Genomic DNA, 12,427 nt, shown 5'->3' with positions numbered 1-12,427 from the left:
TCAGTGCATTGTATCAGGAGGTAAGCAATGTCAATTTGTCCCATTACTGGTGATGTTAAATTTGAATTTTGTTTATGGTGGTTTTTCTGATAGTTTTGCAACTTTGTGTAAAGCTACTATTTATCTTTCTTTCTTTCTTGTTTACTATGATTATTTTTCATTCTTCTTAGCATTCTCAGTGTTAGCAGAGTTTTTGTTGTTTAACAAACATTTGGTCAAATCAAATAAGTGGAAAAAATTGTCATTTGCTTATCTGAGTCATACTTCCCTGTGATAGTCTGCTTCTGGTTGAACATATGGATCTAAATTAAACTTGCTGAGATTCTGGCCTGCAACAAGGCCAGGCACAGTATGATGTCACATAAGCTTGGCTAAAATAGGACTCAGGGAGAATGAGTTCCACTTCAGTGAAGAGAGAGAACCCACGAGGTAATTTCATCAGAAGATTCAGCTTCAGAAGAGATACTCCTCCAAATGAGTCTGGTCAGCCAGGACACAGGCCATTCAGTTTCTGTTGAAGCGAGTATGGCCACCACCACATTCCTCTGGATCAGAACTGAAGCCAAGGTTTTTTGTGCTTTGCAGCAATCTCCTTCATCTTGGGATCCTCCCGTAGTGAGGGATCCTCTGGTTTGACCTAAGATCTACAGGAGAGCCCAGGGGGCTGCCGTGTGAAAGTGATGCCCTTGGAGTGGCAGTACTGGATCAGTTTCTCCTGGGAGAGGTATGAATGACACTTGATCTGATTATAACTGGTTTATATTTAAGTCCAAGTTTATTCAAGAGCCTTTCAATCTGAAAGTGGTTGAAGCTGAAAACACCAAGGGCTTTCACCAACTTCTCATCCACCAGTTCCTCCACGACCTCCCATGCATCCAAGAATGTTGACTTACCAGTGAGGCTATTGCCTGTATTGTTTTGGGGAAATAATCCTTCCCAGGTTGAAATACCAGTTGCCAGTGAGTAAGAGAGATGTTCAATAGGCCAATTTCAGATCCTGAACGTCTTCTCCCAGGCTTCCATCAGAAGGCTTCTCTCAAAGATGCACCACTACTTGCTAACAAAGAAGAGGTCGTCCCACTTTGCCACCCTCTCTTGGTTCTCCTCTTGGATGGCTTCTTCCACCTCATTCTTGTCTTGATAGACAGAGGTGTAATCTATATGGTGATAGCCTGCTGCAATGGCCCCCTTCATGACTTCTTTGCCTAGGGGGGACTTTCACAGTCCTGCACCATAATAGGCACCTTGGCTTTGGTGCTGTTGCTGTTAATACAGAAACAGTTCGGAGACAGCAGATAGATGTCAAGTTATAATTTTCATTGTAATTAAATCTTACCATGATACTTTGAGACCACACAACTATCCTGTTACTCTCCAAGACACTATAATGCACTAGCTTAGTATCCACTGACAATTCCATTTACAAATTAATTATTACCATGGTGATTGCCTAATGTTGATTTTTTAATTTCATCATTCTTTCTTCATTTATGAGTTAAGATTCTACTGTCAGGAAAAAAAAACTTTTTCTTCTCCCCATTTATTTATTTATATTGGTCTTAACTCACTGGTTTCAATTTTATTCAGTGGGTTATAAATAGTTACTATCATATTTTTTCCTGATGCTTAACCTCTTACAGATTTGGCCTTTGAGAGCCTCTTCAAACTAACCCCTCTTTTTCATATGTTTCCATGATTTGGGGGCACTTCTGTATTGTTTTGGCACAAGATTTTTCAGGCTCATCTTGTATTGTCTCTGCCTCAGCCTTTGAATCAGTCATTTTCCTACGGAACCCTAGTTCTTTTCAGTGGGGAAGAGTATTTAGAAACCAAGATGGAGGTAGTAGGCATGCTCATTGTTATTTCAGTGTTGATGTTTTTTGGCCCCCTTTGTGCTCATATCTAGAAAATATATGTATGCACACACACACATGCACACACACATACATAAACACCCACTATAGATACTACTATCTATTGTTGATTCCATCTCTTTATGTTAAAAATCATTAGTTCAGCTTCATGGTGGCATATGCCTATAATCCCAGTGACTCAGGAGACTGAGGCAGGAGGATCACAAGTTTGAGATCAGCCTTAGCAACTTAGCCGAGCTTTAAGCAACATAGCAAGACCCTGTCTCCAAATAAAAAACAAAAAGGGCTAGGCTTGTGGCTCAGTGATTAAGTGCTCTTGGTTTCAATCCCCAGTATCAAAAACAAACAAACAAAAAACCCCAAAACATTATTTCAAATCATGAGTTTACCTTTTCTAATTGCTAAAATCATGGATCCTATTACCCATGATATATTGTCTTATTTTCTTAATCCTGGAATATGCAGAGAACAGTTTCAAAATTGATAACCCATACGCCTGTAGAACAATAACACACACAAAAAAAAAAAAAAACCTGCGACTTGAGTTTAGTGTTTACAGATGGTTTTTGTCTCTAGCCTCAGGGGAAATGATCCAAATACTTTTTTCAAAAGTTGCTCAAGATAGTTTTGGTGGTTGTTTTAAGCTATCTAGTTCTGGGGTGGTTTATTTTGCAAGAGATTATAGAATGACTTTGCAAATTAGCACTCTCCACATTCCAATATGAAAAAGAAATCGGGTTGCTAGGAGAGAACTTTCACCTGACCCCCACAGGAATAGGCATTCTGGGTGGTGGCATTTCTCAGGTGAATCTGCAAGAGCAGCACTGGCCTGGGGCTTATTTACAAGTTGAGGAGTTTGTCCTGGGTGTCTGGTCTCTCTTGTTTTTCCATCATTCCTATTTCTCACTTTGCAGATACCTGCTTACTGTCTACCAGCACATACTCTATGGTTTCCTGGCTCTGCCTAGGTCTTCCTCCCAGTCCTCCATTAGACTTCTCAGTTCTCAGCTATGAATGACCTGTGACTTCCTGGGAGGAGGACTGTCAACTATAGTTAAACAAATTCCTAATGCAGTGAGAGACTATTAGCTGATGAATTGGGTCCCCAGGGCACTTCTGCACCATGTTTGTTAAACTCAGGCTTGGGGAAAAGTAAAAGGGAGGTAGAGGTCTTTGGAACTTGTCTTTCTGTCCTGACTCTTGACCCCTGCCTACTTAATCTGGAGTCTTGAACTGTCCTGCTGGAAGAGCTGGAGGTAATATGTATAATAAATGCTGACTTGAAATCTATTGCAGATAAATAGATGGATATAATTCAGATGAGGTCTTACTATGTTACCTAGGCAGGCCACAAACTCCTAGCCTCAAGTGATCTTCCTGCCTCAGCTTTCCCAAGTAGAAGGAACTACACAGTGCCACTGTGCCTAGCAATTACAATATTTTATTATCCCCTGGGTGGCTTAATGCAAAAGTAAATATGTTGGATTTCTATACTTATGTTATGAACTAGTAAGCTCAGGGGCACTGATATTCCTGTAGCTCCGGATGTGATGGATGTCCTACTGTCCATCACTTGAGAAATACATGAGGTAATATGTCAGCTAAAAGAACTGGTCATTGGAAACTACAGAAGAGCCCCCCCCATCCCACTACTACTATCAGCACCTCAGGGTAAGAGAAAGTCCTGCGAAGAGAAGTCCTGTCTGAGCTGCTACCTGGCTTTGGCACATGGAGCATTCATGCCTTGGCCAGCACAGCAACTGCTCCAGAGGGGGTGGAGTGGACTTCAGAAGCAACTAGAAGGATGCCTCACTGACCACAAAACTATTTCTAAGGGTGTTCAGAAATTATTTTGGGGAAAATAACCTTGTAATAAGAACAGAGTTGCCATTATAATCATGATGAGGGCTTAGAGTCATTCAATTTGGATTTTTAGAGAGCTAAAACCTTATTGTGTACCCCAGGTTGGCAAGAGAGGGCATAACTCCTGATATAATGCCGTGTCAGGTGAGAAATGACACCTGCCCATCTGAATTGTTCTCTGCAGCTAATTTCACAAGTGTCTCAAGAGCAGAGCATGATAAGTGAGCAAATGAATTTCAATATCACAGAGAGATTTTCAGGGAGCTACATTACAAATTAATAAGCTAAGACTGGATTTGGAAGGATGATTAAAGTACCTGGCTACCTTATCTTTGCTGGCAGAACTTCTTCCCTTTGGGGTTCTGGGATGAATTTCAGGGGATCCATGTCCCCTCAAATTACATGGAGTTTTGTTTAAAGTTGTGCTTGTGTGTCTTCATGAGGAGAGAGTGTCAGTAGCTTTCTTTATATTTTCAAAGGAATAATTTTCTCAAGGTTACACAGCTGACTGGAACAGTCTGTCTTCTAGACTCAGCTTCCTCCTGATTTAACAATTCCAACCAGGAAGATGAGACTAATTTTATAATTCTACCAATTCTCCTTTACTAGCAGTGTAACTTGCTTTGAGGGGTTCAGGGAAAGGAACAGGGGATGAGAGCCATCGGTTTCTTTCTCTAACTAGCTTCACTTTCTCATACCCTCTATTCTATGTCCCCTTTCCCCATTATACCTTTTTCTGTAGCCCCTGTCCCACTTGAGCAGTATCATTGTCCACCCTGTCACACTGCAGAAAATAAACAATCTCAACTCCTCCCCTCAATCAGGCAGTCCCTACAGACATGGTACATGAAGCTGGAGGTGGCACTGGATGGGAGTGTTGCAGAAGGGGAAACAGAAAACCTTCAGGAATCAAACCTGCACCCCTCCTTGTGGACTTCCCACAGCACCTCAGAGGCTCTAGCTTGACCTTGGCCTCTTTTCTGGCCGATAAATTGATGCATCCCCAAAACATGTGGAGTCCATGGTGGGCTTGGTGGTGTTTGTCATAGCTGTTTTTCTTCCTCCCTCTTCAGTATCCTTTCTAAGTACCTGGTTGGTCAGCTTTGCCTCCTAGTTCTGCCTTCCTCTCTTTACCTTTCTCCCATGGCCTCCTACACTACCCTCAAAGTTCCCTACCCCTGCACATTCCACTTAGTAAAAATCTCCTTCATGACCCATATCTTTTCACATTCAGAATTCATGAGTATGATTTATGCAATATGCTAGACTTAAGCCAGTGACCACTGAGAGATTAAGCCAGATAGAAGGGCAAGACTATGTGCCAGACTCCTTGAACTTAGATTCTGGCTAGTAATAAGAATGATAATGGTTCCTACCTCATGAAATTGTCACAAAAAATAATGCACATGAAGCATTTAGAACAACACCAGATGCTCAAGAAGCTCAAGAGGTTATAGATTTCCTCCAACATAGAGGCATATAGGCATACCAAGGAGAGCAATGATTTGGTGATCCTTCAAACCAAAATTACTAAATGTTTGTTCAAACTTCCTTTAGGGCAGTGGTTCTCAAACTTTGACATGCATCAGAATGCATGCCCCCAAATGTCTGATTCAGCAGGTCTAATGCTGACTGAGGTTTGCTTTTCTAACAAGTTAATGCTGCTGGTCTAGGAGCCACACTTTGAGAACCACTGATTTAGAGCCTTGGTTGTCTATTAAAACCACATGGGAAGCATTTAAGATACCCAATTTCCAAGCTGTTTCTGTGGAAATAAATGAAGACTCCCAGCCCCAATGAAACAAAAGCCATTTATTCAGAGCTTGCTCTAGCAAAGAAGGAGACGCCATTGCTTGTGTTTGGCAGAGACTCAAAGGCAGGCAGAGGACTGGGAAAAAGGGACAGCTTCAGATGTGTTCTGATTGGGGCTCATGGGCACAGAGAAGCTCCTAATTCCTAATTCAGCAGTTAGGGGAGGTGTGTATATTTGACTTTCACTGGAAGGTTCTAAGTGGGAAATGGGCAGAAATTAGGGAATCTGGAAGTTACCATGAGTCCTGAGTGTTTGGGGCCAGTTGCTACAGAGGTTAGGGTTTGGCTTCCTGGACGGGTTGGTGCAGATTGCAGGTCAGAGTTCTATTTCTCTAAATTATCTGGTTGCTATACACTGTATATTCAGACTCCTTTATATTCTCAAAAGAGTAATTTGACAACTTAAATCAGAATCAGTGAGGGCAGGATCCAGGTTTCCATATATATTTTTGAAGTACTGGGGATTGAATCTCACAATGCTTTACCACTGAGCTACATTCCCAGACATTTTGATTTTTTATTTTGAGACAGGTTCTCACCAAGTTGCTTAGGGCCTCCCTAAGTTGTCCAGGCTGGCCTCAAACTCATGGATCTCCTTCTCTCAGCCTCCAAGTCACTGAGATTATAGGCATGCACCACAGCATCCAGCTCCAGTAATTTTTTTTGTGTGGTGGGGTGGTACAGGGGATTTAACTCAGGGGCACTCAACCACCAAGTCACATACCCAGCCCTATTTTGTATTTTATTTTAGAGACAGGGTCTCCCTGAGTTGCTTAGCACTTCACTTTTGCTGAGGCTGGCTTTGAATTCACTATCCTCCTGTCTCAGCCTCCTTGAGCCATTGGGATTAACAGGTATGTGCCACCATGCCCAGCTGTCATTTTTTTAAATCTCTCCAAAATGGAGTTAAGGTTAAGAAGCATGATTTTGAGGATGAGCCTGAGCACTCTGCAGGAGAAGGTGCAACAGGAAGAGAGACAGCTTTCTGCTCTTCCTCTGCTCTCCCCGCCCAGAACTAATACCATTCTCCTAACAATGCTGTTCATGTTCATCTCTGTACCTGGAGGCAGCTCGAAAAGATGGATCCTCCTCAGTGCAGGCACTTATCAAAAGTATGACCACTGATAGGATTCGCCCCAAGAGGAGTTCTTTCCCCCATCTCATTGACCTCTCAGTGCCTTTTATCATCTCTTATACATTGGCTTCTAATGAAATTAGAATAAAAATCCAAACCCACTGGGAGCTCCAAAGCTCTGCCAATTCTCCAATCCATATCCTGGCCCTTTGCCCCCAGGTCTCCATTCCCCTTCTGCCCAGCTGAGCTCAGCCTGTTCTGCCACAGGACCGCCTCTGCTCCCCTTCTTCCCATGGCTTGTACATTCTCATGGCTCCGACCCAGGCCAAACTCCCACCGAAGAGCAGCCTCCACGAGCCCTCTCTGGAGAACCTTCTCCTTCTCTCCCATCACTTTTTGCCCTATTGCTCTATTTTTTATTCTCTGCATAGTGCTTACCACTCTCTGAAGTCAGTTCATTTATGTAATCATTGCCTCTCTCTCAGCAGGGTATTTGTCTGAAGGCAGGGTATTTGTCAACCAGACACATCTGTGTTCTTGATTCATTCATAAGGACTTTGCTCTCTGCCCTGTCTTTACCAAGTCTGTGGCTTTGGATCAGTCACTTCAGCCTCTCTGAGCCTCCATGTTCATATCCATAAATGTGAGAAGTGAGAGGTCCCAGAATTTCTTCTAGAGATGCTGCCATGGTTTCCATCTTGATGGATTTAAGCTGAAGTGCAGCTCTCCATCACCACCTCTGCACTTCAGAAGGGCTTAACCTGTGGGATGGCTGCAATGTCCAATAGTAGGTTTAGTCAAGAGGGTACGGAGCACTGCCAAGGTCTTCCTGTTCTGCCACACACGCAGCAACCAGCTCCAATGACACCCAGAGCCAGCTGGTGGCCCACCTTCCAATAGTCTGTGCTCCTCATGACAAGCATGCCCTGATTCCTTGCGGCCCTTGGGTGAAATCCACATCCACTGAACCAGGAAAGGAGGCATGGCAGCTGGGAAAAGTCCCTCCAATCTCCTGTGGGAGTATGGGTCACCAGCACCCTCCAGCTGCACCCTCCTTTTTCTTCATTACGGTGATCTCACCTAGAGCACACTTTCCCAGGTTCTATAGCTTGGCCCTCCTGCCTGGCACAGGACTCTTCCAACAGTCAGCCTCTGCTTGGGGACTCCCCATTACCTGGCCAAGCCACCCCAGAGCTGCACCGCAGTCAGGTTATTTCTACCCAGTGGACTCTTCCTACTCTCCTTGCACAGACACCCAACATGAATAGTGGTCAGAAACCTCTCCTGCTTCCTCCCAATTCTGCCCCTTTATCCTCACAGGTGTTCCCCCCCAACCCCGGGGGTCTCGGGCTTATTAAATCCCATATATGTATCTTCTTCTCGGAAGCCTGACACAGAAGAGCTGGAAACATGTCCAGAAGCTCCTGGTTTTGATCTAGCCCTAGAACAGCTTGCGAGATGTAAATTTTTAATGAAGGCGTCATTGATCAGGAAACACCGTCTCCTCTAGTACAGGCTGTAGCAAGCTCAGCTATGGGAACAAATACTGCTCTCCCACATCAGGCTGAGTGAGGTGACCCAAGACTCCTAGAAGAGGGGAGTCATGGAACTCACAGGAACACATAGTTTGGGAAGTCCCCCCCATCCCCCTCCCACCCTGTTCTAGAATCCCCGGAGGACAGATGCATCATTGTCCTTAAGGTTAGCTCATCCTAAAAGGAAAGAGGAATTTGTCAGAGAGGAAATTAAGACACACTTGACAAGTAGAGCTAATGGATGGTGGGATGTAAGAGGAAGTCAGGGAGGGGGAGCAGCAATGCACTTAGGAGGAAAATATGCCTTGTGGACTCAGTCCAGAAGCAATCCCCACTCGACATCTGAAAGTATTCAGTAGGCACCTAAGTGCAGGAAGTGTTGCTTGGAGGGATTGTCCAGAGCAAGAGGAGACAAAACCACAAGACTTCTCAATGGGACATCTGGGAGCTCATATCCTAGCCCAGTGAATTTCAAATGGGTTCCCTCAAGTAACTTCAGGGATTCCCTGGAAGAAGGGTCCTCAAAGACATGGCTCTCCTTGCCTTTTCATTCTTTAGTCAAAACATTTTCCATCACAAGAGTTCTGTCTCTCCAAACCAAGACTGGAATCCACTGATCTAGTCTTACTCTTTCCTTTTACTCACAGAAAAATGGAAGCCTAGAGAAATAGTGCGACTTGCTCAAAGTCACACAGCAAATGAACAGCAAAAGTGAAGGAGTCAGACGCAGTGTGCTTAGCTCAAGTCCCGTTCTTTTTCCGTTTCATGTGTCACCCTCTGGAGGAACGTATAATTTCTAGGTCAGTTTAGTGCTCTGAAGATTGGACATTATCTATTAAGCTGAATCAACAAATGGAGCAGTTGTTCAGATGAGGTTGGACAGATGTGTCAATTTCCTGTTTAGAGAAGGTGGAAGGAAGCAAAGAGATTACTCTGCCTTCCTCCCAGGTTGTCATTTACATTGAGGTCACTTGCATTTACTCCTGGATGTTCAAATTCATCATCTGACAAATGTTCCCCCATAGAGGCATGTAGAATAGTGGAAACAGCACAGTTTTTGAAGCCAGGCAGGTGTGGTCTGGAGCCCTGAGTCCTCTTCCAGGTCCTCAGACAAGCTGACGTCATCCTCTGGAGCCTCAGTTTCTCTTCCTGTAAGTGTGGACAGTGCTGTGCCTGGCACACAGTGGGTGCTTTCTGTAGGTGGAGCATGTAATAGAAGGCTAAGAAGATTTGACCTTCAGATGGTGATGCATTCAAAGTCATGGGGAAACCAGTACATGTGGCGATGAAAGGACAGCAATTTCTGAATTTTTGCGACTGATAGTAAGGAATTCAGAAGAGGCAGAGACAGGTATGAATAAAATTAACCCCCAAAGGTGATTTAGAAGCGAGAGAACTCACCTTGAGATCTGGGATGGTGGCAGGTGGGGAGGTGAAGCTGGGGGGACATGAGGACAGGCTGATAGTATGAGAGGCAGAAGTAGAAGAATTCAAGCCACTGAAGCACTGGGAGTGGACTCTAGGGACTCGGGGAGGGAGAGAACAAAGTGCTGAAGGGCAGGAAAGCTACAGAAGCCTGTCTTGCTCCAACAGGAAGAGAATTGTGTGTGGCTAGCATGGGTTCAGTGAGGTTCAATGTGGTGGATTCTGGGAATGGTGAATTGTCTTGATATGAACGTTGAAAAGGAGCTAAGGAAGGGTAAATTCCAGGTTCCCTCAGCTTTACTTACTCCAGTTTTTTACAGGTAAAGAAACTGAGAAACAAAACAAAAAACTTCAGCAGCTTCCCCAGTCACACATTAAGTGACAAGAATTGGTCTTGGAACCCAAACCTTTAGATTTCCCTTGTCCTTCATCCCTTCCAGTTTCAACTGCCCTATATTCTCCCTAGTGCCAAACACAGGACTGGGCAGACAGATAATAAATACTCCGGAAAATGCAATAAACTTTGACTGTAATTCAAATAAATCACAAGTGTTCCAAGTGTTCCTTTAAGTGCACACTGAAATCTTCAGGGAGCTTTAAGAAGAGAAATATTGATTCCCAGATTCCAATGCACCACTTGAAAGAGAATCTCAGGGGCAGGCCCTGGGCATCAGTATTTTTGAAAATTCCCCAGGTGATTCTGGTGTGCATGGGGCCTGCTGCAAACACCTGGTCCAGTCCTGTGTCACAGCTCTGTAGTGACACACCATCTGGGTGATCCACAGGCCCTTCTGTGCTTCCCTCAGCAGCCACCGGTCTCTCCCTCCCTCCCTCCTTCTTTGCCATATTGCCTCTTGATTTGGTCTTCAGACTCCTGGTGATGACTAATTAATCCTTCCAGAACCATCGAAGAAGACCTGCTTATGGGTGAACCATCTGGAGCTCCTCCTTGGTTGAATTGGACTTTGGGGAGGATGAGAGAAAAAACAGTGGGAGATGACTCACCCTCCAGATGAAACACACAAATTGCATTTAGTCAAGGCAGCTTGTGGTGTTTGGGGCTATAACTTTTCCCCTGCTTCTCAATGGTTCCAGATGGTACCTTTTCTCTTTCTGCATGCCCGTGTCCACACTCACCTCCACAGACAGAGAGGCATAGATTTGCCATGATACTCCTATTTCAGTTCACAAAGTGAATTTGGTATTTTTATAAAATGCTTCAAGGACTAGACAGATCCCTCACACCATAGTATTCTTTTATAGTAGTATTCTCCTTTATAAAAGGGAGCAGGGAGGGCAAGAGTCAATCAATCAACCACTATTTATTAAACACCTAGTTTGTATAAGAGATGGCTTTAGAGCCCACTCAGATTCACTTTTTGGGATCCAAGTGCCCATTTCACAGCTGCCTTTATGGCGGCTACAGACGGCTCTTGGATGTCATCCTCTAGAGAAAAGTGTCTCTTTCCAGGAAGTGGGACTCCTTGGTATATGGCCCCATAGCCCATGACTGACTGACAAGAGGGTGCCAAGCCCCAGCCTAAAACAGGGTGGCTTATGCTCCTGAAAATCAAGGTGAGCTTAACTTGAGCCACTTCCTTGATCAGCCCCTTCCCCTGCTCCATTCCCTGCTCTCTTAGAAGGGTCCCCTTATGGTGCTGTCTTAAAAGTTTGCAGGCTTTGAGATTCTTTCTTAGAACCCCTTCTAGCTGCCACTATGTTAAACCATGATTCTTCCTTGGCAAACACTCGTTGGTTTGTTACAAAGGCAAAACAGACACACAAAAAGTTAAAAGAAGTAACAATAGCCATTTGGAGGGACAGGAAAACAGATGCACAGTTTTTGATAGTTTTAGAGACAGAAGGTTTCGATGAATGATGGCAAAGACCTGTGGAGGAGGAAATGGCATGGACGAAAATATGAAGAAAAACAAGGTACACAATATAAAATCACAGAGCAGGGGTTCTCAAAGTAGGTGACATTGAAACTCCCCAGAGGGATTCTGAAAACATGGAATGCTGAACCATCAGGCCTTCCCATCCTTTAGGTCTGGGTCGGGCCAAGAATTTGCATTTCTAACAAGCTTCCAGTGAGAGCTGGTGTTGCTGGTTTGGCAATCATTCTTTAAGAACAACTTAAGATATAATTTCAGTAGTAGGATAATTTCCTATGTTCCCTTGTATCAGTAGATGTCAAGGGAGAGGACAGATTCCTCTTGCCTGCTGACCTTAAGGAGACTTTCATAAATCTCCAGCAGAAAGGAAATAACTGAATAACTAACAGGCAATCACTAATCACTAATAATATCTGTGACTTGCAGATGTTAGGACCAGGGCTTATGTAGGATTTCAAAAGTTTGACTTTAGGTATAAAAAGCTAAAGTCTCTAAAATTGAGATAAGAGAGTTAAACCAGAAACCAGGAGTCTTCAAATAAAAGCTAGTGACCTGGTTTTGTACATAAAGATGCACCAGTACATGCCACTGCCATCATTTACATATTGAATAGTGGCTATCAAGTGACAAGAGTACAGTCAAGTAGTTGCCACAGGGAGAGAATGTTCTACAAAACCAAAAATGTTTACCATCTGGCCCTTTATAGAAAAAGTTGCCAGAAATCCTAGAGTAAGGTCAATGGGAGGAGGAGAGGCGGGAAGTTGATGATAGACAGGTAATTTCCTCATCTCTGGGAAAAGAGATGAATGAACATCCTACCAGCTGGTAGGAAAGAAGATATTCATGGAGGTTATGGTGAAATGTCTCTTAGCAGACATGAGGATAAGAGCAGGGTTATGTTCAGTTATAGGAAAATAAACTTCCATTTTTGCATTTCTAATTATTTGT

General features: G+C 43.8%; 1 pseudogene; it reads right to left on the bottom strand.

Annotated features, from left to right (window-relative positions):
- Positions 1 to 550: 550 nt before the first annotated feature.
- LOC124107033 (aldo-keto reductase family 1 member B10-like) lies at positions 551 to 11,092 on the bottom strand (annotated as a pseudogene).
- Between the last annotated feature and the right edge of the window lie 1,335 nt (positions 11,093 to 12,427).

The sequence above is a fragment of the Marmota monax genome, unplaced genomic scaffold (genome assembly GCF_021218885.2).
Source record: "Marmota monax isolate L192 unplaced genomic scaffold, Marmota_monax_Labrador192_F-V1.1 WCK01_AAM20220418_F8-fsc00003, whole genome shotgun sequence".
Lineage (NCBI taxonomy): Eukaryota > Metazoa > Chordata > Mammalia > Rodentia > Sciuridae > Marmota > Marmota monax.
This window is presented reverse-complemented; position numbering and strand designations above follow the sequence as displayed.